Source organism: Castor canadensis, chromosome 4 (assembly GCF_047511655.1).
Source record: "Castor canadensis chromosome 4, mCasCan1.hap1v2, whole genome shotgun sequence".
NCBI lineage: Eukaryota > Metazoa > Chordata > Mammalia > Rodentia > Castoridae > Castor > Castor canadensis.
Genome location: NC_133389.1, coordinates 48,714,518 through 48,738,392, shown reverse-complemented (window position 1 = coordinate 48,738,392; position 23,875 = coordinate 48,714,518).

Genomic DNA, 23,875 nt, shown 5'->3' with positions numbered 1-23,875 from the left:
ACAGTCCCGGGAAGGATTCCCTTCCCCCAATCTTCAGCGCTCAGGGCGCCCCACCCTCTTTCCAGCGTGTCTTAACTGTTCTTATTGCTTATTACTCAGTTTCTCTTTTTTTTTTCCTGGGTGGAGGTCAGTCTGTCCAGGGGGCTATGCTGCTCTGGCCCAGGCTTGTCTGTGGGGGTACCGCGGTACCTTGAAGCTCACCTGGTCCGTGTCTTCCCAAGCATATGGGCGCCGGCCACTGGCGGCCCCAGGGGCCCTCCTCGTTTCTCCGTTTAACATGAAGTGGAAATTCTCTGCACCGGCTGGAGATGTGGAGGGGTCAAAGTTATGCCTTTTCTCGGTGATTATGCCTGCAAAGTGTGTCTCCAGTGTCTCTCCAAGATTTCACTATAGGAGGGTCACTTTCTGCTTCCTACCTCTAGCCACCATCTTGGAATTCCTCTCCTTTTCTCTTAAGACATTTGTCCTTTCTTCATTTCTGTGTGTATCAGGTTGTTGTTCTCATGGCGTTTGCACACAAATATGTTTCCAGAAAACAGGGTCATTGTCATCTTACCCTTCCTTGCCTGCCAGGCAGCCCTTCCTGTTCATTTTTTGCACATGTTTTCCTGCTTTCCATCTGCTTTTTGCCTACAAACATCTCTTATTTATTCAGGATTCAATAGCTAAGACTATGGTGTTGGCTATATTATGGACTTAGCAGCTTAGCTGTCCCCAAACAACCCCAATGGACAGAGAGTTTCAGAGAATCCATGTTCTCCACTTGCAGTTCAACAGTAAGACATAAGAAAATAGACCCAGAAAAGAAGCAGCTGGTATACATTCCAGATAACTTCCTTCAGGCAGAAGACAGAAGAAATGGAAAATAGAAGAATGATTGCCATGAAGAGGTAGGATAGAGAAGAAAACAAAAAGGAGAGGAGCAGAGAAGAGGGGAAAGGAAAAAATAACATTCCAAAGAATGGGCTCTGGATAGCAAGATGACATTACTTTTACATTTACATAAAAGTGTTGACAATTATCCATATGCAATTAGAATGTGAATATGGTTAATGTACCTAAAGCAAGTAATTCTTATCTTATTATATGGGATATATGATATGCAAAGTAATATAAATTGCATTCAGTAGAAATAAACATGAAAGAATATTTTCCTAGAATGTGCTATTATGAAGCAAAGACAGCTTACCTCTCTTAAAGAATGTTAAAATAATTGGCCAGGCATGGTGACACATACCTGTGATCCCAGCAAGGTGGGAAACATAGGTAGAAGGATGGTCTGAAACTGACTTGGGCAAAAACATGAGACCTTATCTAAAAATAACTAAAAAGCAAAAATGGATGAGGGCATAGCTCAAGTGTTCGAGTGCCTGCCTGGCAAATGTCAGGCCCTGAGCTCAAACTCCAGTACTACAAAAAAAGAAAAAAGAAAATGAAGTTAAAATAAATTAATTGGGAGGCCATTAGACTGAGACAGTTCAGAGTCCTGGGTTACTACATAGAAATACACAAACTCAATTCAGTGTAAACAGACATATTCTAGACTAATGAGAAACTGCCAACCAATGGTTGACCTTGCGCTAACTTTCCAAACACTTCATAAAAGCCTTCCTCTTGGACTGCTTTAGTGGAGTCCCTACCTGCTTGCATCCTGGAGCTGCTTGACTCAGGAATCCTTGTCTTCTCATATAAACTCTATAAAGTTTTAATATGCCTTCCTTTTAATAAGAACTACCCTGGATTGAAGAAAAGTTCATGGTATAAGTTACAGCTCAACCATTCTGACTTCCAGGTTCCTGTTGAGTAAAAGCCTCAGCTTAACAGAGCAGAGGCTGAGCTTTGTTCTAGGCCGGCACATGGGGTCTGTTGCACAGGACTGAACACTGCACGTTGATCAAGCCTTATCATGATCATAATAATTAACAGCACTCTGGAGGCAGTTAATAGACAGATGGGGTGAACATTTCCCCTCAGAATCTAAATTATTCACTATTGGATAAGCAATTTGCCTTTTACTGTGTTGGACATGAATTCAATTGATTCCAAGTACTTTGAGTGTGAAACCATTGATACGATATTGTATTATGTTCTATTGTTAGCTAGCTCGCTTTATTTGGCTTGTGGATGAGTATAAAGATGGTTACTTCCTGATCTTTTTTTATGATAAAGAATGCCATCTTGAACAATTTTGTAATGACCCCTGCCTTTAAGTGAATGAAAAACAGTAACAAAAGAAAATAGCAAAACAGTAGCTGTCCTTCTCATTAAAGAATTTCATGATCTTCTTTGCCCTACACTATTCCTTCTGGGAAACACTTTTAGCAACAAGAGCAATAAAGTGTATCAACTCATTATGAGCTAAATAATTATGATATTATTTTAAAATATTCGCATGAATATTGTATTCCTAAAGTACAACTTTCTGAGTCACTATATAGTAGGTAGACGGACACATGGTCAATGAGGCAAAACCCAACCCAACTCTATAGGTACATGGCTCATTCTTCTGGCAACTTCTCACAACTGTTTCAACATCCAAGGTGTCAGGAGGCATGGAGTCTAGAACTACTTCTCCCACTGAATAATCTGCAATACAGACCCATTACCTTGAATCTTCAGCCCATGGGTTCCCGCCTGTGGGGCTTGCCCTTCCCATCTCATAGATGTGCTGTGAGGATTAAAAGAAGTAACAAAGGAGAACGTGCATTGCAAACACCCTCCAAGCCTCAACACCTTCTTGGTGAATATTAGTGAGAGAATAGCAGTATCAGGAGAGAATTGGAGATCATCCAGCTTAGGCTGCTGATTTCATGAATGAAATCGCAGAGGTGCTAAGTCCTTAGTCAAACAGCTAGTTTTTAACAAGCTAAGATGAACACCAAGTCTCCTGGCTCCTGAGTCTGTATGCTGCCATTTTCTTGCCTAAGTGTTGGTTATCCTGTTTTGCCATTACTACAATGTAAATAACCTTTCAACATTAGTATTATTTGAAAATTCCACTCTACTGGTTTAATGATGTCACCAATATTTCTTATAATGAATAGATTATAGATTGTATTTTAGAAGAGCAAGAATGTCGATTTTCAGTATGCAGAGCATCCCTATTTAAGTTCACAGTGTGAATTGCTAGCTGATACTTGCTAGCAGCTAGTGTGCCAGACTGTGCTATGGGTTTCCGGTGATCTCCTGGAGTCTCCACAACAAATCTGTGAATTGACTGTTGATCTCTTTTCATAAAGAGGAGACAGATCATGTGCTCATTGCTGCACCCTACTTGGTTTTATATTAGGAATACTGATACTAGTAAACTCAGCTTCCCAGCCTCCTCTGCCAGGGGCTTGTGGGTGGGTTCAGCCAATGGTAGGCACTGGCAGGACAGTAGGGAGCAGCACAGAGGGAGGAGTCTGGGTACTCTTCTCTGGCATGGCACACTTTCTCCCACACAGGCTGCTTCCCAATGATCCTGGATAGAGCTGGACAGCCCCTCCCTTTTGGGGACCTCACTCCCACTGAATCCTGGTCTCTGTTAACACCTATCTCTCCTCCTTTTGTCCCTATAGTGAGTAGCAGAGGAAGCGGCTTCCTGGTGTTGCAAATCTTGATGTTATCTCACTCTTGAACCCCAGGGAAAACCTGAATAAACCATCTAGCTTCATTTGCTTTTAGTTACTTGCTTTTAGCTCACTTTTAAAAAAGACTTATTTGAGAGTCACACAGCTTAGCAAGAAATTCTCAGTCTCCCACTGTCTTTGCAATAGATGACGCCTCCAACAGATGCATGGTTCATGATGATAACAGTTGCCTGGGTTACTTTTCAGGGACTTAGGGACTGGAGAGCTGCTTTTATTAAAACCACCAACTCTGTACTTGGGCCTAAGCAGGTGTCCAATGGATGACTTCATTGAAGTCAGAGGGCTGCAAACTTTGCCCTCAGGCCATGCTAATGGCACCATTTTCTGGGCATGGATCCCATGAAGAGCCATGAAGATTGATTATACATGTGCAGACCACCCATGACTTCACCTCAATCACCTTTCCCCACACCTTAAATCACCTTGCTTCTGTTGCCCATAAATATCCTTAAAACCTATCCTTGGGGAGGAATATTTGAGACTTGTTCTCTCAGCTCCATGTCTGGCTACCTTGTGAATAAACTCCTGTTTTGCAAAACTCATCTCTCAGTGATGGGCATATCGCACCACAGGCAAACAGGTCTCATTCAGAGACAGTTTTCTATTGACTTTTTAGCACATCCAACACCTTTGCACTTAATCCCCCAAATTAAATTCCTTTCATTGAACTACCTGGTGCTTTCCTGATTGGATGCTAACTGATACATGTAAGTACATGAGTGATTTAAAGAACATAGGTTGACTCTGAACTTGAGATGCCTGACTGCCAAGTCCCTGCCCTTAATCTTCAAAGGCTACTGTTTCCTACAGTGCCATGGACCAAGATATTAGTCTTCAAACTTTTTGTTAACTTTTTTTGATTACACACTCATAAAGAAAATTTTAAATAGTACTAATGCATGACATGTTAAACACTAGAAAGCTGAATCATTTTCATTGTATTTTAGAAAAAGAATTATGATGTTTTTCTCTATGGCAAAGGATGTCATCATGCCCAGGTGTTGAGTGCAGTGGAAATATGTCTTTAATTCTTTATTGTTATATAACTTCAGCCACTTTCTTCTGAAGCAGAATTGTGCCATACATTCTCCTCCTTCAGGAGTTTTGTTATCCTTTTCTCCTTGAACTGTGTGATATGGACAGCAGATCTAAGGAATGAGGTACTGGAGAGAAAGTAAGAAGAAAAGTGGGGATAGAAGGCTACGAAGTCATTTTTATTTACAACTTGTGACTAGTTTGCACTCTAGAAACAATTAAGACTTTTCAACATCTCCTTGATAACAGTTTCACAGTCACATGCCATAAAATTCATTCCTGAAAACTGCTTACTTTCATGCCATTTAGTATATCTACAGTTATGCCTCCATCTTCACCAACCAATGTTAGAACATTTCCATCCCCTGAGAAAGAAAACAGTGTACCCTTTAGCAGTCACTCCCCATTCTCCCTGGCCCCTGTCTCTGGCAACCACCGATCTACTGTCTGTCTCTATGGATTTCACTATTGGGAACACTTCTCATAAAGGAAATCATACAATATACGGCCTTTTATGATTATATTTTTCACTCAGTATAGTATTGCCAAAGCTCATCCACGGCATAGTAGACTGCATGAATATTTCATTCCTTTTTATGGCCAAATAATATTCTGTTTTATAGATATATACCATACTTGCATTATCCATCTATCAGGTGTGGACATTTGCTTTGCATCCATCTTTTGGCTATTGTGAACAGTGCTGCTATAAGCATCATGTACAAGCTGTCACATGAATGTACATTTGCATTTCTCTTGTGTATTTGCCTAGGAGTAGAATTGTGGGTCACCTACTAACTGTATGTTTCACATTTTAAAGAAGTGCCAAATTGGTTTCCAAAACTGTAGCATACAGTCCCTGCCAGCAGGAAAATCTGAGGCTCCAATTTCTTCACATTCTTACCAGTGCTTGTTATCTTTGCAATTTTAGCCATCCTAGTGGAGGGGAAGTGGTAACTCATTGTGTTTTTGATTTGCATTTTCCTAATTATTCAACATCTTTTAAGAAGCTAAGTAGCTATTTGATTAACATTAATAAAATACCTTATTAATACAAATTAAACATTAATACTTATTTTGAGTGAGTGAAACATGAAAGATGGCCAATTTCATTTGTGCATAGGAGAGCACTCTAGTGATGTGATAAAATGCTTAAAAATCACAGTGTGACATATGAATAATAATGGACTATGAGCACATGATAAAAGCGAGAGCACACAAGGGAGGGGTGAGGATAGGTAAGACACCTAAAAAACTAGCTAGCATTTGTTGCCCTTAACGCAGAGAAACTAAAGCAGATACCTTAAAGCAACTGAGGCCAATAGGAAAAGGGGAACAGGTACTAGAGAAAAGGTTAGATCAAAAAGAATTAACCTAGAAGGTAACACCCACGCACAGGAAATCAATGTGAGTCAATGCCCTGTATAGCTATCCTTATCTCAACCAGCAAAACCCCTTGTTCCTTCCTATTATTGCTTATACTCTCTCTACAACAAAATTAGAGATAAGGGCAAAATAGTTTCTGCTGGGTATTGAGGGGGTGGGGGGGAGAGGGAGGGGGCGGAGTGGGTGGTAAGGGAGGGGGTGGGGGCAGGGGGGAGAAATGAACCAAGCCTTGTATGCACATATGAATAATAAAAGAAAAATGAAAAAAAAAAAGGTATATGAGAAATTACAAAGAAGTAGAATCAGTAATCTGGAGACACTAATGTAGGGACACATGCAGCAAGCCAAGTCTCTTTGTGGAGTGCTGGAAATAAAAACATAAATGACATTAAGGCCACACATCAGCCACAGGGGCATTGACCCACCAGAGAGCCTTGCTGCTATGTTTTGGCTGGGAGCTGTTCCTAAGACTGACTGTTTAAAAAGCATATTTCAAAATTGGGCTATCTTTACTACTAAAAAATCAGAAATACAAGAAAAAATAATACCCAAAATTCCTTCCACTATCACAAGAATTATTATTTGCAGTGTTGGGGTTTGAACTCAGGGCCTACACCTTGAGCCACTACACCAGCCCTAGTTTTGTGAAGGGTTTTTTCGAGATAGGGTCTTGCAAACTATTTCCCCAGGCTGGCTTCAAACCGTGATCCTCCTGATCTCTGCCTCCTGAGTAGCTAGGATTATAGGCATGAGCCACTGGAGCCAGGCTAAGAATTATTTTCTTATTGTTTCCTCCAATTTTTATTCATTTACATGCAAACTCTTTTGAGGGTGGGGTGCTGAGTATGGAACCCAGGGCCTCACCCATGATAGGCAAGCACTCTACTGCTGAGCTAGCCTCTATTCAGAGTATAACCTTTTAATATTGCCATAGTCAAACTGTGCATAGACTGTTATGCTATACAGTAATTGTTAACCATACTTTAACTTCCCTAGGGACATTTGGCAATGTGTGGGCACATTTTTGGTCATACCTGGGGGAGACAGGGGAGGGAGATGGCATGTGATATAGCATCTAGTGGTAGAGACCAGGGATACCACTAAACATCCTGCCAAAACACAGGACATCTGCCCCCACCCTTCAGTGAAGAACTATCTAGTGGGAGGGAGGGTGAAGGAAGGAGATTAAGGTGAGGGTATAGGGTGGATGGTCTTCATATACCTATATGAGTATATGAAACAGAACTAAAAAACCTCTTGAAATTGCTTTAAGTGGGGTGGGGAGGGGGACTAAGGGGGAGAGACGATGGGGGCAATGTAAATAATGTACAAGATAAGTCCAATCAGAATTGTTACTGCAATTCCCCTGTAATGAATATATCCTCATAAAAATTTTATAATAATGAAAAAGGAATTATCCAGTCCAAAATGTCAGTAGTGCTAAAATTGTTTTGTACTTTTTATACTAATTTTTGACTTCATGCATGGTGCTGAATATTATTACATTGTCTTTGAACCAATTTAATGTATATGTTTTGTTGGACATTCTGGGTACCGAATGAAACTTATCAATGAGTGTGTTAAAAAAAAAAATTAAAAAAAAATCACAGTGCAAACACTAAGCAAACCATTACAACGAAATAGGCAGCTGTAAATTTAGAAACCATGGATTTAAGATACAATATAACCCACTCACTCCCAGTCCTGGACACTGCTCTCTACAATATTTTAAAGATTCTATGGATTGTTTGGTCTCTTAAAACAGTGCCTATATGCTTAACCTCCAATGCTACTTCAATTAATTAAGCTAGATATTTGATTGACATTGCCAGCTCACTAAGACTTCTTCTAAATGGACTAGCTTTTAGAACACAGTAAGTTTTCTTTTTCTTGTTTTTGTCATTCATTCATTTAAAATTGAAATTCAACATATTAATTATTGTTCTTTTTGGTGGAAATGGGGTTGGCAGTCAGGGCTTTACACTTGGTAGGCAGGTACTATACCACTTGAACCACACCCCAGCCCTTTATTCCTTTACTTATTTCTCAGATAAGGTCTCACATTTTTGCCTGTGCTGGCCTGGACTAAAACCCTCTTATTTATGCCTCCTGCATAGCTGAGATGACAGATGTACACCATTATATTCAGCTTATTGGTCGAGATGGGGTCTCTCTCACTTTTTGCCTCTCACTATGATCCTCCACCTCCCGAGAAGCTGGGATTACACCACACCTAACTAATTTTTCACTATTGATAATGTTCATTATTGCTAAAGCTCGGTAGTTTCTTCGCTTGCATGACACTTTATTAAGTAAACTACCGTTCTTACCAGCCTCGGGAAGGGGGAGCAGCAGCAGGGCGAAGTGCACTTATGAAGGGGCTCATGGAAACGTTTATCGAGAGCTGGGCACTGACTATATCCTCAGAATAACTGTGCTGCTCTTGGTCAGGAAGAGCTACAAGTCTGTGAATGCTGGAAGTTTTGTTCCAAATTGAAATAGTACGAAATCAAAGAGTATTGTATTCATTCAGTCATTCACAGTGCAAAGAAATATCAAGTATGAACCATGGTCCAGGCACTGTTCAAGCCACAAGGGACACAGCTCTAACCCTGACCTCCAAAGCCCTGCCCTCAAGGTGCACACATCCTAACAACCAAATGCCTTCATCAGCCTTTTGCTGCTGCCTTGTGAAGACCAAATGCCTGGTTCTGTAGCAGCCATTTTACCCCTCTGGGGACAAAAGCTAACACACTGTGGATGACAGAGCTTCAAAACAGAAAGAAACCCGTTTAAATGAGTGCGAATGGCTCAAGGCCCCAAAGCAATTCACTTTCAGTGGTCAGGGCTTTTCTACTTCCAATTCTCAGAGCTTACTTTCAGAGAGCTAATGTCCACAGAGGAAGAAAAAACAAAAAATAAAAATAAAACTCATTCAGACTGTCCAGATCATGGCCCCAATTGCTAGCTGAAACTCTTCTGAGGAGTGAAAAGTATATACAAGATGTATTTCTCTGTCATTTTTCCACAAACACACACCTGCTTTCAGACTGGAAATACCGGACTTCTGAACAATGACTGTCCCTTGGGGTAGATTCCTCTAACTGCCATCTCCTTTCTCTTGCAAACCTCCCAGATAGGCAGCTTATGGTAGTTCTGATGTAGAACTCAGCTCTATAAAAGCTTCCATTCCCAGACATTTCTAGCTCAAGTCTCTAAGTGTACCTGTGTTCTTAGGGCATAAATTGAGCAAGACCCTAGGGGTGTCTAATCTGATACTTTTTTGATGGCTCAGGAGGAAAAGATACTAAAAAAATGGAAGTTAGATGATCTGCCACAAGCACTAAGATCCTAAAACTCCCAGATTCAATTAGGTGTCCTTGTTAAGTACTCTCATAGAACCCGGCCCTTTTCCTGTGTGGCATTTACCCCAGTTTATGACTCATTAGTGATTATATCTGATCCTTACAGGTGGGAACCTGATCTGTTTGGATGACTACTGTGTTCTTAGTGGAAGGAGTGTGCACTTTCATTCACTCATAGGCCATGCAAGTTGTAGATGGAAAGCTGACATCTTTTAGCTTAAGGTATGTCCTTGCCCTTGGGAATGGAAGTTCTGACTTTGTAAAGAAAGTTGATTACCTATACATTGTCTCTTGGCTGAATTATCTGACAACTGGGAATCCTCAGAGGCTCGCCAACTTCAGAGACCACACTGGAATCTCTTTTTCAAATCACCCCTGTACCTCTTAGTGTTTGACTCTGTCCCTTGAAAATGCCACCTTCTTCCTTCCCATGGTCCTGTCAAGCCAGGAACCAGTCCCCTGCTCTCTTTAAAAGAAGTTCCTTGAAACTGGAGAACATCATCCTGAGCAAGGTTAGCAAGGCCCAAAAGACCAAAAATCATATGTTCTCCCTCATATGCAGACATTAGATCAAGGGCAAACACAACAAGGGGATTGGACTTTGACCACATGAGAAAGCGAGAGCACACAAGGGAGGTATAAGGATAGGTAAGACACCCAAAAAACTAGATAGCATTTGTTGCCCTCAATACAGAGAAACTAATCAGATACTTTAAAGTGACAGAGGCCAATAGGAGAAGGCGACCAGGAACTAGAGAAAAGGTTAGATCAAAAAGAATTAACCTAGAAGGTAACACACATGCACAGTCAACTCCCTGTATAGCTATCCTTATCTCAACTAGCAAAAACCCTTGTTCCTTCCTATTATTGCTTATACTCTCTCTTCAACAAAATTAGAGATAAGGGCAAAATAGTTTCTGCCTGGTATCGAGGGAGTAGTGGGGGAGAGGGAGGGGGCAGGGTAGGTAAAGAAGGGGGTGAGGTAAGGGGGGAGAAATGACCCAAGCATTGTATGCATATATAAATAAAAGAAAAAAAAGAAGTTCCTTGAGATCATATGTTGTGTAGCCGATGTACCTAAGCTTACTTTCCCAAACTGCCAAGAACAGTCGGCAATGTCCAAGACACCTTTAGAATGTAATGTAATGCACAAAACCCAAGGTATTCAGAAAGTCTTTCCCCCCCTGTATTTATTATCAAAGGTCATCCTAAAATGTAGGATTTGTTCACCTTTTGGATTTGGATGGGTAACGGTTGCATCATTAATGATATTGACATTCTGAGTTATAATGTAAATTCTTCAGTAAACACTAAAAGGTCACTCTGCAGGACCTGGTCTTAGCTGTATATGGTATCATTCTCATCTCCCAGAGCACCCTCATCTGAGTCCCCTAAGAGGCTTTTCCTAAAGCCCAGATGCCAAAAATTTGAACCTAATGATGGATAGTCTGCTACCCATATGTGTGTTTCCACATCTGTGGGTTCACCCACCCATGGATAAAAAATATTCAGAAAAAGAAAAAATTGCACCTGTACTGAGTACGTGCAATCTCTCTTTCTCACTGTTAGTCTTTAACCAATGCAATATAGCAATCATTTACACAGCACTTACATTGTGTTTGGGATTACAAGTATCCTAAGGATGATTTAAAGTATATATGAAGATAGGAGGGATTTGAATATCCTCAGATTTTGGTGTCCATGAGGGGGCAAAGAACCAGTTGTCCATGGTTACCCAGGGACGAGAGACTATGGAACTACTGCACTGAACACCTGAGAGGACTTTTGTGTACACAGACGGAGCAGAAGTGCATTACCATGAAAATAGTAATGCTTAGTTACAGGGTCCAGTAGGTGCAGCTGTTTCCAAGGCCTTGGGATGGTCCCCAGCAAGAAACTAACAAAATCATATATGTTTTTATAATTTTCACTTAAGATACTTATGCATTATTTTTATAGGTCCCCCTAATTGTATGAGCTTCTCAAAACCTATATGCCTACATATCCATGCATGGGGTGTGTGTGTGTGTGTGTGTGTGTGTTTTCGGTGGAACTGGGGTTTGAACTCAGGACCTTGTGTTTGGCACTCTTCTGCTTGAGCCGCACTTCCAGCACTTTTGGCTTTTAGTTATTTCCCAGATAACCGCCCTCCCCATTTGCCCAGGTTAGCCTCCTGCATAGCTGGGATTACAGCTGTGCACCACCACATCCATCTTGTTCTTTGAGATACGATCTCACTAACTTTTTTTGCCCGGGTTGGCCTCAAACCGTGATGCTCCTCTTTCTGCCTCCCAAGCCACGCCTGTTCTTATCAAAGCAAAGGAGATCACTGGACCATGCTCAGTGCTCTCTTTTGAGTTTTAGCTCATCTTGTGGACATGCACTTTCTGTAGGGTGTAAGAATCTACAGAGTCTCTTCCATCTACTCAATCCCAAATTAGTCTTTCAGTGTAGAATAGCCCACTTTGATATAACCAAAGTATTATTATAGTTATTTTTATTTGAGAATCTATGGCTTTACTAAGACTTGCTCTGAAATAAAATGATTATGTCTTTTCTTATACTCAGTGGAGAAGCAATGGTGTCAGTCATAGAAATATTCATCCGCACATATAAAACACACACAAATATACACATTTATATGAAATCTTTAGAAAAGAATGTGTTTTGACTGCAGGGATGGATTCTGTATGAATAGAACCCTAAAGCATCTAAGAGTTTAAATAATGGTTTCTATTCCAGGGAAGAAAAAATATTTTTCCTTGATAGCACTTTTTTTATATTCACTGCATGGAAATGACTTTTTCAAAATTCTGCCAGTAAAGACTTATCATATTGTGGGTTCCTTTGCTGTAACACAAAGATAAGGATTGAAGCAAATTCCACTCACAAGCTCGTGAGCCTGTAAATTGGAACTATCCTTCATGATACAAAGCATTTTACCAGTCCAGAAATTTTTTTAAAGGAAAGACAGGAGTTTTCTTCAACAGAATTTTCCCTCGTCAATTGCTTGAATCTTTCCCACTGCTTTTAATCTTAATTGTTCACAGACTATTCATGAGAGAAAGATATAAACAATATCTATAGACTATTGGTTACAGAAAATATCTAGATGCAGATAGATATCAAAGCATTTTAATAAAATATATAGTGTTCTTTCTACACATGTAGGAAAATCATTGAACTCTATTTAAAACCCAATAAATAGTATAACTGTCATTGAGGTTTTGTGAAGGAACTGACTAGGTTTGGAAATGTTTGTGTGATGTTAGGATGTCCTGATTATTCACCCTGATTCCCAAGTTCTTTAAGCCTCAATCTACACAGAAGATCACTTCTGACCTGCTCACTCCTCCAGGTGAGGTCAGCCTTCCCCTAAGATACTCCATAGTGGCTGCACAGTTTCACTATTGAGCTAATAGAATGAGCTCTGTTTCCTGTTCCTGTCCTTTAGTCAACCATATACTCCACAAAAGCAGGGGCATGGCACACCCTGCCCCTCACTGCTTCTCAGACTACATCCTAGAGAGTCAATTGTATTTCTCAGGTGGAAGAATAAATGAATAGGCAATAGAAATGTTACAGATTCCTCTCTTGGATCTGTTGTTCTATGATAGAGAAAATCAATTGACTGATATTTTTGGTATTATTTGCTATGAATTCTTATTCTTCCTTTAATAGATTATGACATCTCAAGAGGCTGCTAACAGCCCTTCTACCACCTGCTTATATTTCATGAAGTCTGCTTTTTCTTTACTTTTTGAAGAGACAGCTGTGTGATGTGATAAAGCTGTAACCACTAACCTTAGTTTAAAAAATTATGGTCATTGCATTACACAATGAAGAAAGCAAGCAAGCTAGAAAGTGATGCTTATTCTGTTCTCACTGCCTCACTCAGTCCCACAGGATCTTAAACCTCACCCAAATCTTCAGGTCTGTCTCACTAAGAACCTCATATGACTGCTTCAGAGACCTCTGTTGAGTCTGCTGTGCATGTCACGTCATGTCCTGACTGCCACGGGATCATGCGGCAACTTCAGACCCGGCTGTTCCACGTGAAAACATCACACAGCACCCACAGGCCACTATGGCTTCTTGTAATAGTCCTAACTCTCTAATAATTTGGTGCTGGTTTTCCTGTTTATATCAGAACTTCCACTCTGCTTTATTACGGTTGAAGATGGGACTCAATATTTCTTTCATAAAGACAATTGTTTCCATGGGATTTGGGGGTTTTTCTCCCTCCCCCATTTCAGAGATGCCTATGTGGCTGGAAATAGATAAGATGGGGATGCACCTCTTCATTAAAAAACCTTAACCTCTGGCTAATGATGATATTAATACACAGCGTGCGATAAACACCTGAGACGCACTTTGTCCTAAACAACACAGCCTTAGAGAACCTTGTAGTCAATAAAATAAAATACCCCTTTCTCTTTAATTAACATATGAAATAAACACAGCCTGTGACACCTAGAGTGCTGCAGCAATTAAGAGGCATTGCTTAGTTAAACCTCCTAATACCTCATTTAAATATGCAATTAAGGGATAATTGCCTTCAATCAATAAAAAAATTGAAATATTTCGCAAGGGCTTCAATTATTTTTTGCTAGGCTTTCTACTTTACACTTGGCCAGCGCTCAGCCTGCATGCCTCGCTCCTTTGGTTAAAGTGACATTACCCCCTTTCTTGGTTCTGGCTTTGAAGCCTGCTATTAACATTGCGAGAGGCCAATCTAAGCCTCAGAAATCATCTCTTTTGCCTCAGCTAGAATTTCTGTGGCTGTGAAATTGCCTCTTCATGACTTGTTTTAAGTTATGCTCTTTGTTTTAACTCAACTCAAATCCTCCATTTTCATCTCCTTGCAAATGTTCCAAAGTTGCAAAGGAATCAATATTCAACCAGTGGCAATCTGCTGTTGCTTCTCCTATTGATACACCAAAATGCAGTAGCCAATGTGTTGTGCACTTGCTTTGATAGGTCTGGGTTTTGTCCCTTAGTGTCCCTCCAAAAAATACACATTAAGAACATATGTTTTCCTGGGTGTCTATAATCCTAGCACTCAAGGAGGCTGAGGCAGGAATTATCTGAGTTCCAGGCCAACCTGGGCTACATAGCAAAACCCTTGGTCTCAAAAAGCAAACAAACAAACAAAAGTGTAATTATAAACTCTTAGGTACATAGAAATATACCTAAACTGAACCTTCAGACAAACTCTGGGAAGTGCATAAAATGAACTGGGACAGATGACAGCCATCACCAGGGAGCATCAAGGAGTAACTCAAAGGGTTAGAATTTGGGCAATAAAGCATAACCAAATATTCATTCTGAAAGGGACAAGAGGAATCAGTATGTTGGGTTGTCAGGGGATGATCTGAAGTACTGAAGGTGAGTAGCAAATGCAATTATTAAGCAATAATCTTCTAAAATAAAATATAAATTGAGAGACTATAATCAATCAGTGAGGAACAAGTATCTCCCAGACAAAGCCAAGTGAAAGATTCAGTGACATCTGATGAGCGGGGCTTAGGGCTACATAAGCATCCTTGCCATATAATTCAGGCAGTAACAAAAAGTTGAATTTTTGTGCAGATTGAATTATCTAGACTGGTACCCCAGCACATGTGTAAGCTTCCTTTTCACTTTGATTGAATAGTTTGACCTTGAAAGAACAGCGTGCTTTTATTTTGAACCTGAAAACTGATGTAATTTTGTCATGACTCTGGGATGTGAAGATTGTGTGATTTTTCAATTTGGAGTCCAGTTGGCTTTTCCTACCAGCAGGTTCCACATCCTATGATTCAACCAACACTTGGGGGAAAAAATTCCAGCAAGTTTCAAAAAAGAAAACTTCTGTGCTTTGAGTACTGTATGTATTAACATGAAGTGTTTAGGTGCTTTATTAGATTTTTTACTAGGTATTGTAAGTAACCCAAAGATAATTTAAAGAACATGGGAGGATGTACTTAGGTGTTACACAAATATTGTAACATTGTAAAAGAGATGCCATTAGATATGGGAGATAACTATCTATCTATCTATCTATCTCTCTATCTATCTATCTATCATCTATCTCTATCTGTAGAGTTAAAGCCTGTTGTGTGTACCCTCCTAGAGACTATAACATTCTCTTCTTCCACAGCTGTTTAGCACTATCTTGAATCTGTCCCTTTCATTGTTATGCATGTTTTTATACTATTAATAGAATCTCTACATATATACTACAAACATTTAACAGTACTGTTTTGCATGTTTCCAATTTTTATATTGATAATATATTGTATAAACTCTATAACTTTCTGCTTAAACTAATGTTTCTGTGATTTATCCATGTTGATAATTGCAGCTATAATTCATTTATTTTGGGTTACTATGTAAAGCACTTTGTATGAAAATACTATAATTTATTTATCCAGTTTGCTTTTTTTTTGGTGGTTCTGGGATTTGAACTTTGGGCTTCATGCTTGCTAGGCAGACTCTCTGCCACTTGAACCATGCCCCTAACTCTTTTTTGCTTTAGCTGTTTTTCAGGTAGCGTCTTGTGTTTTCACCCAGGGTGGACTAAACCTTGATCTTCCTCCCTACAGCCTCCAGAGTAGCTGGGATGACAGGTGTACACTACAATGCCAGGCTGGGCTCTCTTATTTAATTACATTTAATAACATTAGTATTGATTAGAGGAACATGCTGGTACTAAGTGAGCTCCATGTCAGTGGAGACCATGGTGTTTTGTTTTGCTTTTTGTTTTTGTATTTTCAAAAAATACTGGATTAAGTTGTTGAATGACTAGTACACTTAGTACCTTATAACCTGAACTTGTTCTGTTGCCATGGTTAACTTTTTGTCTCTTTAATCGGGTAATGTTCCGGGGGAAGGGAGTGCTAAATCATGATTTTTAATGCAAAGTTATATGAATTGAAAGTAAAAAAACCCTGTTTTTTCAGAGGTAGCTGCTGGTTTTGTTTGTAGCCTTCAGATATTCTTTATGTATTTTCAAGCATTCACATCCACCTTTTTCCTTACATAAGTTAAATAACATTATAAATACACTAATCTGTTTTTTCCATGTAAGAACATATTGTGACTATCTTTTCAAATTAATACATGTCTCATTATTCTTAATGGCTGTATGGTATTTGTTTACTAGTTTAAGGTCATATGCTGCATAATTTACTTGACTAATCCTCCGAAGATGAACATTTGACTTTTCCCCAATTTTTTGCTACTATAAATTATTTTGAAATGAGTTTTTTTATATGCACATCTGTGCCTGGTGGTAAGTATACTGTCAAGGAGATAACAAAAACTTGAATATTGCTTGATGAAATTATATATAAATTTTAAGTGTTTATACCCTAGTACCAACTGCCAAATTGTTTTCCCAAAAACTGTACCAATTTACACACCCAACAAAAAATGTGAATATGCTTGTTCTTCCACACTCTCTTGAACAGCAGACATTAAGTCTGCTGTTTCCAAAAGGACTATCTCAGTCTTTGATTTTCACATATTAAGCATATTTTACATATGCATTCCTATTTGTATTATCTTTTCTGTGAACTACCCATTACTTTTCTTTCTATCCTACTCTGATTTTTAAGAGTGCTTTATGAATTAAGAAAATCTGCCCTTTAACATATGCATTCTAAAAAATTTCCCCAGTATTTTATCTTCTATTCTTGTTTATGGCATTTTGTTTCTATATAGAAATTTCCAAATGTTATATTTGATCAAATTTATTGTTCCTTTATAACTTCTGATTTATATAGTTGTTTGCTGTCATTATAGTTTTATTTAAGTTTTTATTGCATCTTGAATTTATTTTGAGCAATGACATGAGTTAGGAATCCAGCTTTTTCTTATTTTTTTATAATTGCATCCAAGATACCTACAAAAATCAATATTTCTTCTCAAACATGGACACTCATGATACCTGCATGTTGCCTGCCTGTGCATAATTACAAAGACAATGTTAAAATGAATTTTTCATGATGAGTATTGTGGAGTTGCAAGTACTTTTGTGTAAGCAGTACAATAAAGAAGGTTAATATTTACTGTAGAAATTGATCCAAATCATTGCAATCCTCTCCAAGGCACTTTGGATGTTTCACTTTTCCTGAATAAAATAATACTTGAAATGAGAAAGCCACTGTTTAGGATCTGGTCCTGAATTTGTCAGGCAGCTAATTCCTTGTTGGACTTCTTGGTCCTTCTAAATACCACCCACAGTGACAGCAAGATTCAGGGAAAACAACTGAGATTCTGAGTGTGGACTCTATTCTTGTGTGGAGTACACAGCTGTGAGCACTCAAAAAGAGAAGTGAAAAATGGGGTCCAAAGATGATTGGATATCTGGGAGAAACCAAATCAACTTGGGTGGGATGATAAAAGGAGAGATTAAATCCAGACATAGAAGGATCTGAGAAATAGCACATGATCTGTGAAGGATCCTCATAGCTAGGGGTCCTACCAGTCAGACAGACCTCTCCTTGCCTGGCCTGAATCAGTCGGTAGGTTCTGTATGACTACATGGCCTTTTCACTGAAGGCATCTGCTCCTCACCAGCTCCACACAAGAGTGAACCCATTCAACCATAGTGTATCAACTGCTTACTGTATCTTACTATATGTGTGGTCCTTTCCCCTTTAGAACTTCCATCCTAGCAGGAAAGTTAGATGTTTGAGCATTTTTTTAATCAGTCATTTTTCATCATAACATAAGAAAAGCCACAGTGTTACAAGAGTCATCAGGTAATTAGACACAGTTAAGTGCAGAGGATAGGCTTCTTTAGGGATCTGAACTCAAAAGGATGAGCAGGGTTAACTAGCTGGTGTGGTAACAAGGTGCACAGTTCACAGGGGAAACAGCTAAACAAAGGCTAGAGACAGGGAAAAGTGTGGATGGTGAGTGTATTTCAGGACGAAGAGAAGGTGCATGGGTGGGAGGAAGACAAGAAGGCAGAGACTTGGATGAGAACAGGACTCAAAAACTCCATATTAGGCTGTAGAGACCAGACTCAAAAACAATCTGAGTCAGAAGGGATAGAATGTGTGGACTTTGCCTGAGAGTCGTCGGGTGGGGGGGTGGCAGAGCACAGGGGCTGCCACCTAGCTTCAGGGAATAAAGAAGTTTGTATGTATAGTATCTGTGTTTTAAGTATTGCTGAAATTGAAAACAAAAACAAGCTCTGCATGAACAAAACATGCACAGACGGCATCTGTAGACACCCAGGTTGTAAGCACAGGATTCAGGGGCCAATAAGTGTTTTCCCAATCCTGTTTCATGAGATGTGATTTAATGGTATATGTGTGCCTCTCCTTTGTAGGAGGGGAGCATGCATTGTTTCCTCTTCCTCCAACAGAGTTTATTTCCCTGTGTACCATTCACAGCCCATTTCTGATAACTTGAATTTACACTGGTTTTTATCAGGCCTCTTTATTAAATCATACAGGTCTCTCAAAAGTCAGTGAAGCATATTAGAATTCATGAAACTAAAACCATTGATAAGTGGGAACAAGGAGAGCATACATTTTCAAATGATGGTTGAGATACTGAACTACAGACAGTTTTACTTTAGGAACACTTCTTCAGGTTTCATTGTCTTAACTACTTTGCACAAACTTTCATTTGTGTTTCATTTAAAGTGTAGCCCAAAATTCTGACCATTTCTGAAATTGTTCTTGATTCAGTAATTCAGTATATGTAAGCCAATTACTTATACTTTTACAGTAAATTCAACTGCAGTGCTGACAGTGTTGTGTCAGATAGATGCTTACTTCTCTGAGCCCAGAAGCTTATTCTTACAAGTTTGAATTGTGTGTTAGCGAAGTGAAGGGTATATGTCAAACTTACTTTGTTGTTCTAGGTGGTGAATTATATTCAGCAGAGGTATATTTCATAATTCTGCTTTGACTAGATGTGCCATTCCCTTGTTGTTGGACAATTAAGTGCTTAAAGTTTTTTCACTATTGTAATAGTGCTGTGAAGAACATATTTTAGTGTATTTACTGAACAGATTTTAGGGACTGGTACCCAAATTACAGCGATAAGGTGAACATATAGTACAGGATATTAAGCTGATTCATTTCAGTGTTATCTGATTAAACAAGTGTACAAAGCATACTATTTTAGAAAAATTAAAAGAAGGAGGAATAACACAGAAGGGATTTGTTTTCACAAATTCCAAAGTAAAGTCACATAATAAGATAATCAATGGTATAGTTGTGGAGATTTTTGTTTTATTAATGTCCCTTGACAGAAAATTCCATGTTCTTGATTTGTTAAATGGCAGAACTCACAAGTGTATTTATTTACATCAGGAAAGAGAGTAAAGAATCCTGGCTGTTTATGTTTAGCTATAGACAAATCATAAGTGTCCTAGTGAGACACTTGGGTTGATGCCTCCCAGGCTGCCGGTGGCTCCAATGCATCATTCAGTCTGACCTTGGATGCTGTCAGAAATGAAGCTGGCTCAGCCTCCTCACTGTGGCCTCCTGACTCAAGTGTTTCAAATCCCTCACTCTTTCCACCAGGTCGTTTCTCTTGCTGGCAAAGTAATTCATCAGACTCTTAAGCCAAACAGACAAAATTAGGTCCTTTTCACCACAAAGAACCATTTCTCCAGTACTATGCTGTATCAATTGTTTCTAGACCTTTTAGAAGCTGTGTCAAATTTGTTATGAACAGTTTAAACATTCTGTATGTTCCAATGTAACTATTTATATAAACACTCTAACAGAAAAATATTATCTTCTTTAACTAAGTAGTTATAAATTTGTTATACAGTATTTCTCATGTACCCAAATCTGGAAAGCAGTGTTGGTTAAGCCATCAGCTAGCACATAAACACATCCTTACATCCCTATTATGGTAGAAAGAGGAACAGTTGGCTAGGTATCTACTGTGTGTCTCACACCACGATAAATATCCTGGGTCCAATCCTGAGATGACTCTTAATAAAAAGAAGTCTCCTATTTTCCCAATGAGAATTTTCTTAAGAATTTTGAGCCAATCAGAATATATTGTATAATATTTTAAAGATGTAGATAAAACATTCAAATATTTGCATACAGTATGAATTTAACTTATCTAATATACTTACAATGACCTAAAATCCAATTCGAACTTACGTTAACTTAGAAATACCGATTTTCTCATATTGACATGCCACAAGATCATGGTGTATCAACCATTGATGGATATGTTTGATATCAGTGCATCATTTTAAAATGTGCAGTAATATTATTTTTGTCTATAGTCACCTTGCTGTGTGCTACAACTAGAACGCCTTTCTCTTGTCTAACTTAGTACTCATTGACCAACCTTCACCCATCCCATCCTCTCCCCACTCTTCCCAGCCTCAGTAACCACTGTTCTACTCCCAGCTTCAATGAGATCAACATTTGTTTTGTATCCATGTATGAGTGAGCACATGGTGCTTGTTTTTCTGTGTGTGGCTTATTTCATGTTACACAGTGTCTTCCAGTTTCATCCATGCTGTCACAAATTACAGAATTTCATTTTTTTATGACCAAACAGCATTCTATTATGAAAGTTGGTATTTTTTCAACTCTATGGTTTCATGCTATAAATTTCTCTTTGTTTCTGACATGTGATCTCTCACTAGTCAGTTTTGTAAATCCATCCAAGTTGCTATGGAACCTATAGTACTTGATCCTACTGTTCCTTGAGTTCCTTCTTATGCCCCCACTAAGGTGGCCAGACAAACTATGGAACACTCTATTGAATTTGAATTTTAGGTAAATATTTTTGTGCTTTCAAGTTTAATTTTCTTTTCTCTCTTTTCTTTTATTTTTACATTTTTGGCCGTACTGGGGCTTGAACTCAGGACCTCACACTTGGTAAGCGGACATTCTATTCTACCACTTGAGCCACTCTGCCAGTCCTGCTTTCAGATTTAAATTAAGGGGCATGATACTGTTTAATTTTGAGAGTGATGTGGCCACTCAGATTTTATCGTAAGCCTTAATCACCAATGATCAGCAAAGCCATGTCTATCATCCAACAAGTTTCTTTGAGTCTCTTCTGGGTTCCTGATTTTGTGCCATTGGGCAGAATTATTTCTGAGTTCTTTAGTTTGTTCCATTGGATTTGTCTCCTTTTCTATTTTCTTCCATTCTGTCTTTATTAACATAGCTTTGTAATAAGAGTTAATTGATATCGTAGGAGAAATCTATCTAATTTGCTCTTCCTCAGAAGTGTCTTGCCTATTGCTCTTTCATGCTTCCACATAAATGCTAGAAACTCAATGTATAAATGTAGTGACGTCATATATGTTACGTTCTCCATGAGTCTTACACATCTTTGATAGATTTACTCTACCAATCAAAAGGTACCTTTTAATTATTTCTGCTATTACACGTTTTTCCATATTATGTCTTCTTTCTTTGAACTGTAACTTTTATGTCAAAATGCAAGTGTTTTAGCAGTGTGGTACACAGAATAATGGTCACCCCAAAATATCCATGAATCTCTAGAAACTATGAATATGGTGCTTAGGTGGCAAAAGAGACTTGCGGATATGATTAAGGACCTTGAGATGGAGAAGTTATTCTGGACTAGACGCATGAACACAACCCAATCGAATGATGCCTTACAGGTCAAGAAGCTTTCCAATTGTGGTCAGAGAGACATGCCACTATGGATATGGAGAAGGCTTTAAAGATGAAGGAAGGGGCTGTTAGCTGAAGAGTGTGGGCGGCTTTAGAAGAAGCTAGAAACAGCCTCCAGAGAGGACCACGGCCCTGCCAACACCTTGACTTTCAACCCATGAGACATCTGTTGAATTTCTAATCTACAGAACTGAAAAATAATCTTTAGTCTTAAACCATTAAGTTAGTGTTAATTTGTTGTCATGGCAATAGAAAACTCAGTACTCTTACCTTGCCAAACTTTGATTTACTAAAGTTTCATGTTGCTCCTAAAAAGTTGTTCTTGTTTTATTATAGTAGTGGTTTGTCTAATCCTATGCCATTACTTATTTTGCCACAGTACCTTCAAAACTGAGTAGAAGGAATGATCATTGATTTCTATGGCTTTTCCTCAATTTTAAAGAAATTCTCCAATATTCCTATTTTAAAAATAATGTTTTGGTATATATTTTTCTTCAAGTTAAGGAAGATTAATTATTGTCCTAGATTTCTAAAATATCATTTTGCTTTATGCTCATAAGTAGTTGAATTTCATCATCTTTTGAGATGACTCTATGACTTTTTCTTTTAAAGCAATTTAAGTAGTATGTTTATAACTTTTCTCATGCTAAACCACTCTTTCTTTCTGAGAATAAACCAAATTTAGTCATGGTGTATTATCTATCTATCCCTTACTTGATTTAGATTTAATTGGCTATTAGAATCTTCACATTCATGTTCATTAGTCAGAATGGTCTATAAATAATGTTTTTTTCCAGGTTCATCTTTGATGTGTTTTTTCTCACAGTGGTACTCACCACATTAGATTGGGTTGAAAACTCTTTCTTCTATGCTCCAGAGATTTTGCATACGATTTGAATAATATTTTCCATATGATTTGAATAATATTTTCCATTGACTATAGGGCAGGATCTCACCTGTAAACCCTTTATGAAAAATCCTAACTAATGGTTCATTTACTTTGTAGTTATAGAAATGTCCTAGTTTTCTACTTATTCTTAATTTTTTTTCTCAGAATTTGTCAATTTGATCTAAATTTTCTATTTTTATTGGCATAATTACTTCAAGTATACCTTGTAATCTTTATCCCAACTTTTAGAATTCTGTTATAATTATAGCTGTAGAGCTCTTTTCTGAAGTTTTGGTACTCTTTATTACTATTATTTATTTGGTGTCTTTTATCCTTTTCCTTAATCAGTCTTGCCAGAGATTTTCAATTTTCCTATTCTTTTTATTTCTTTCTTACTTTCTTTTTTTGGTACTGGAGTTTAATCAATTTTCCTATTCTTTTAAGAACTGCCATGTTGATTCTATATATTGTATTTTTGATTTTCCATTCATTGATTTTTTTTTGCTCTTATCTTTCTATTCTCATTAAGTTTGTTATCTCACCTTATAATTTCTTAAGAAAAACGTAACTCAATTATCAGTCTTTTTTTTTCCCTTGTGTTTCTCCAGAAGTCCCACTTTCCTTGCACCTGGCACATTGTGATACACTGTGCTTCCTTGATCACACAAGTCCAAGCATTTCTTTCAGCCCATGATGATTTTTTCTTGGGTCTATGGGTTATTTGGTAGTGACTTTTAATTTCTAAACTATAGGGATTTTTTATTACTTATGTTGTTAACTTTATGAGGATTTTTATTATTTATGTCGTTAAAATTGAATTTCAACAACTTTATTGGGAAGTAACTAAAAACTATTAAATTCGCCCATAGTAAGTGTACAATTCAATTAGTTTTAGTAAATTTATATAGGATTATCAGCCAGCACTACAATAAATCT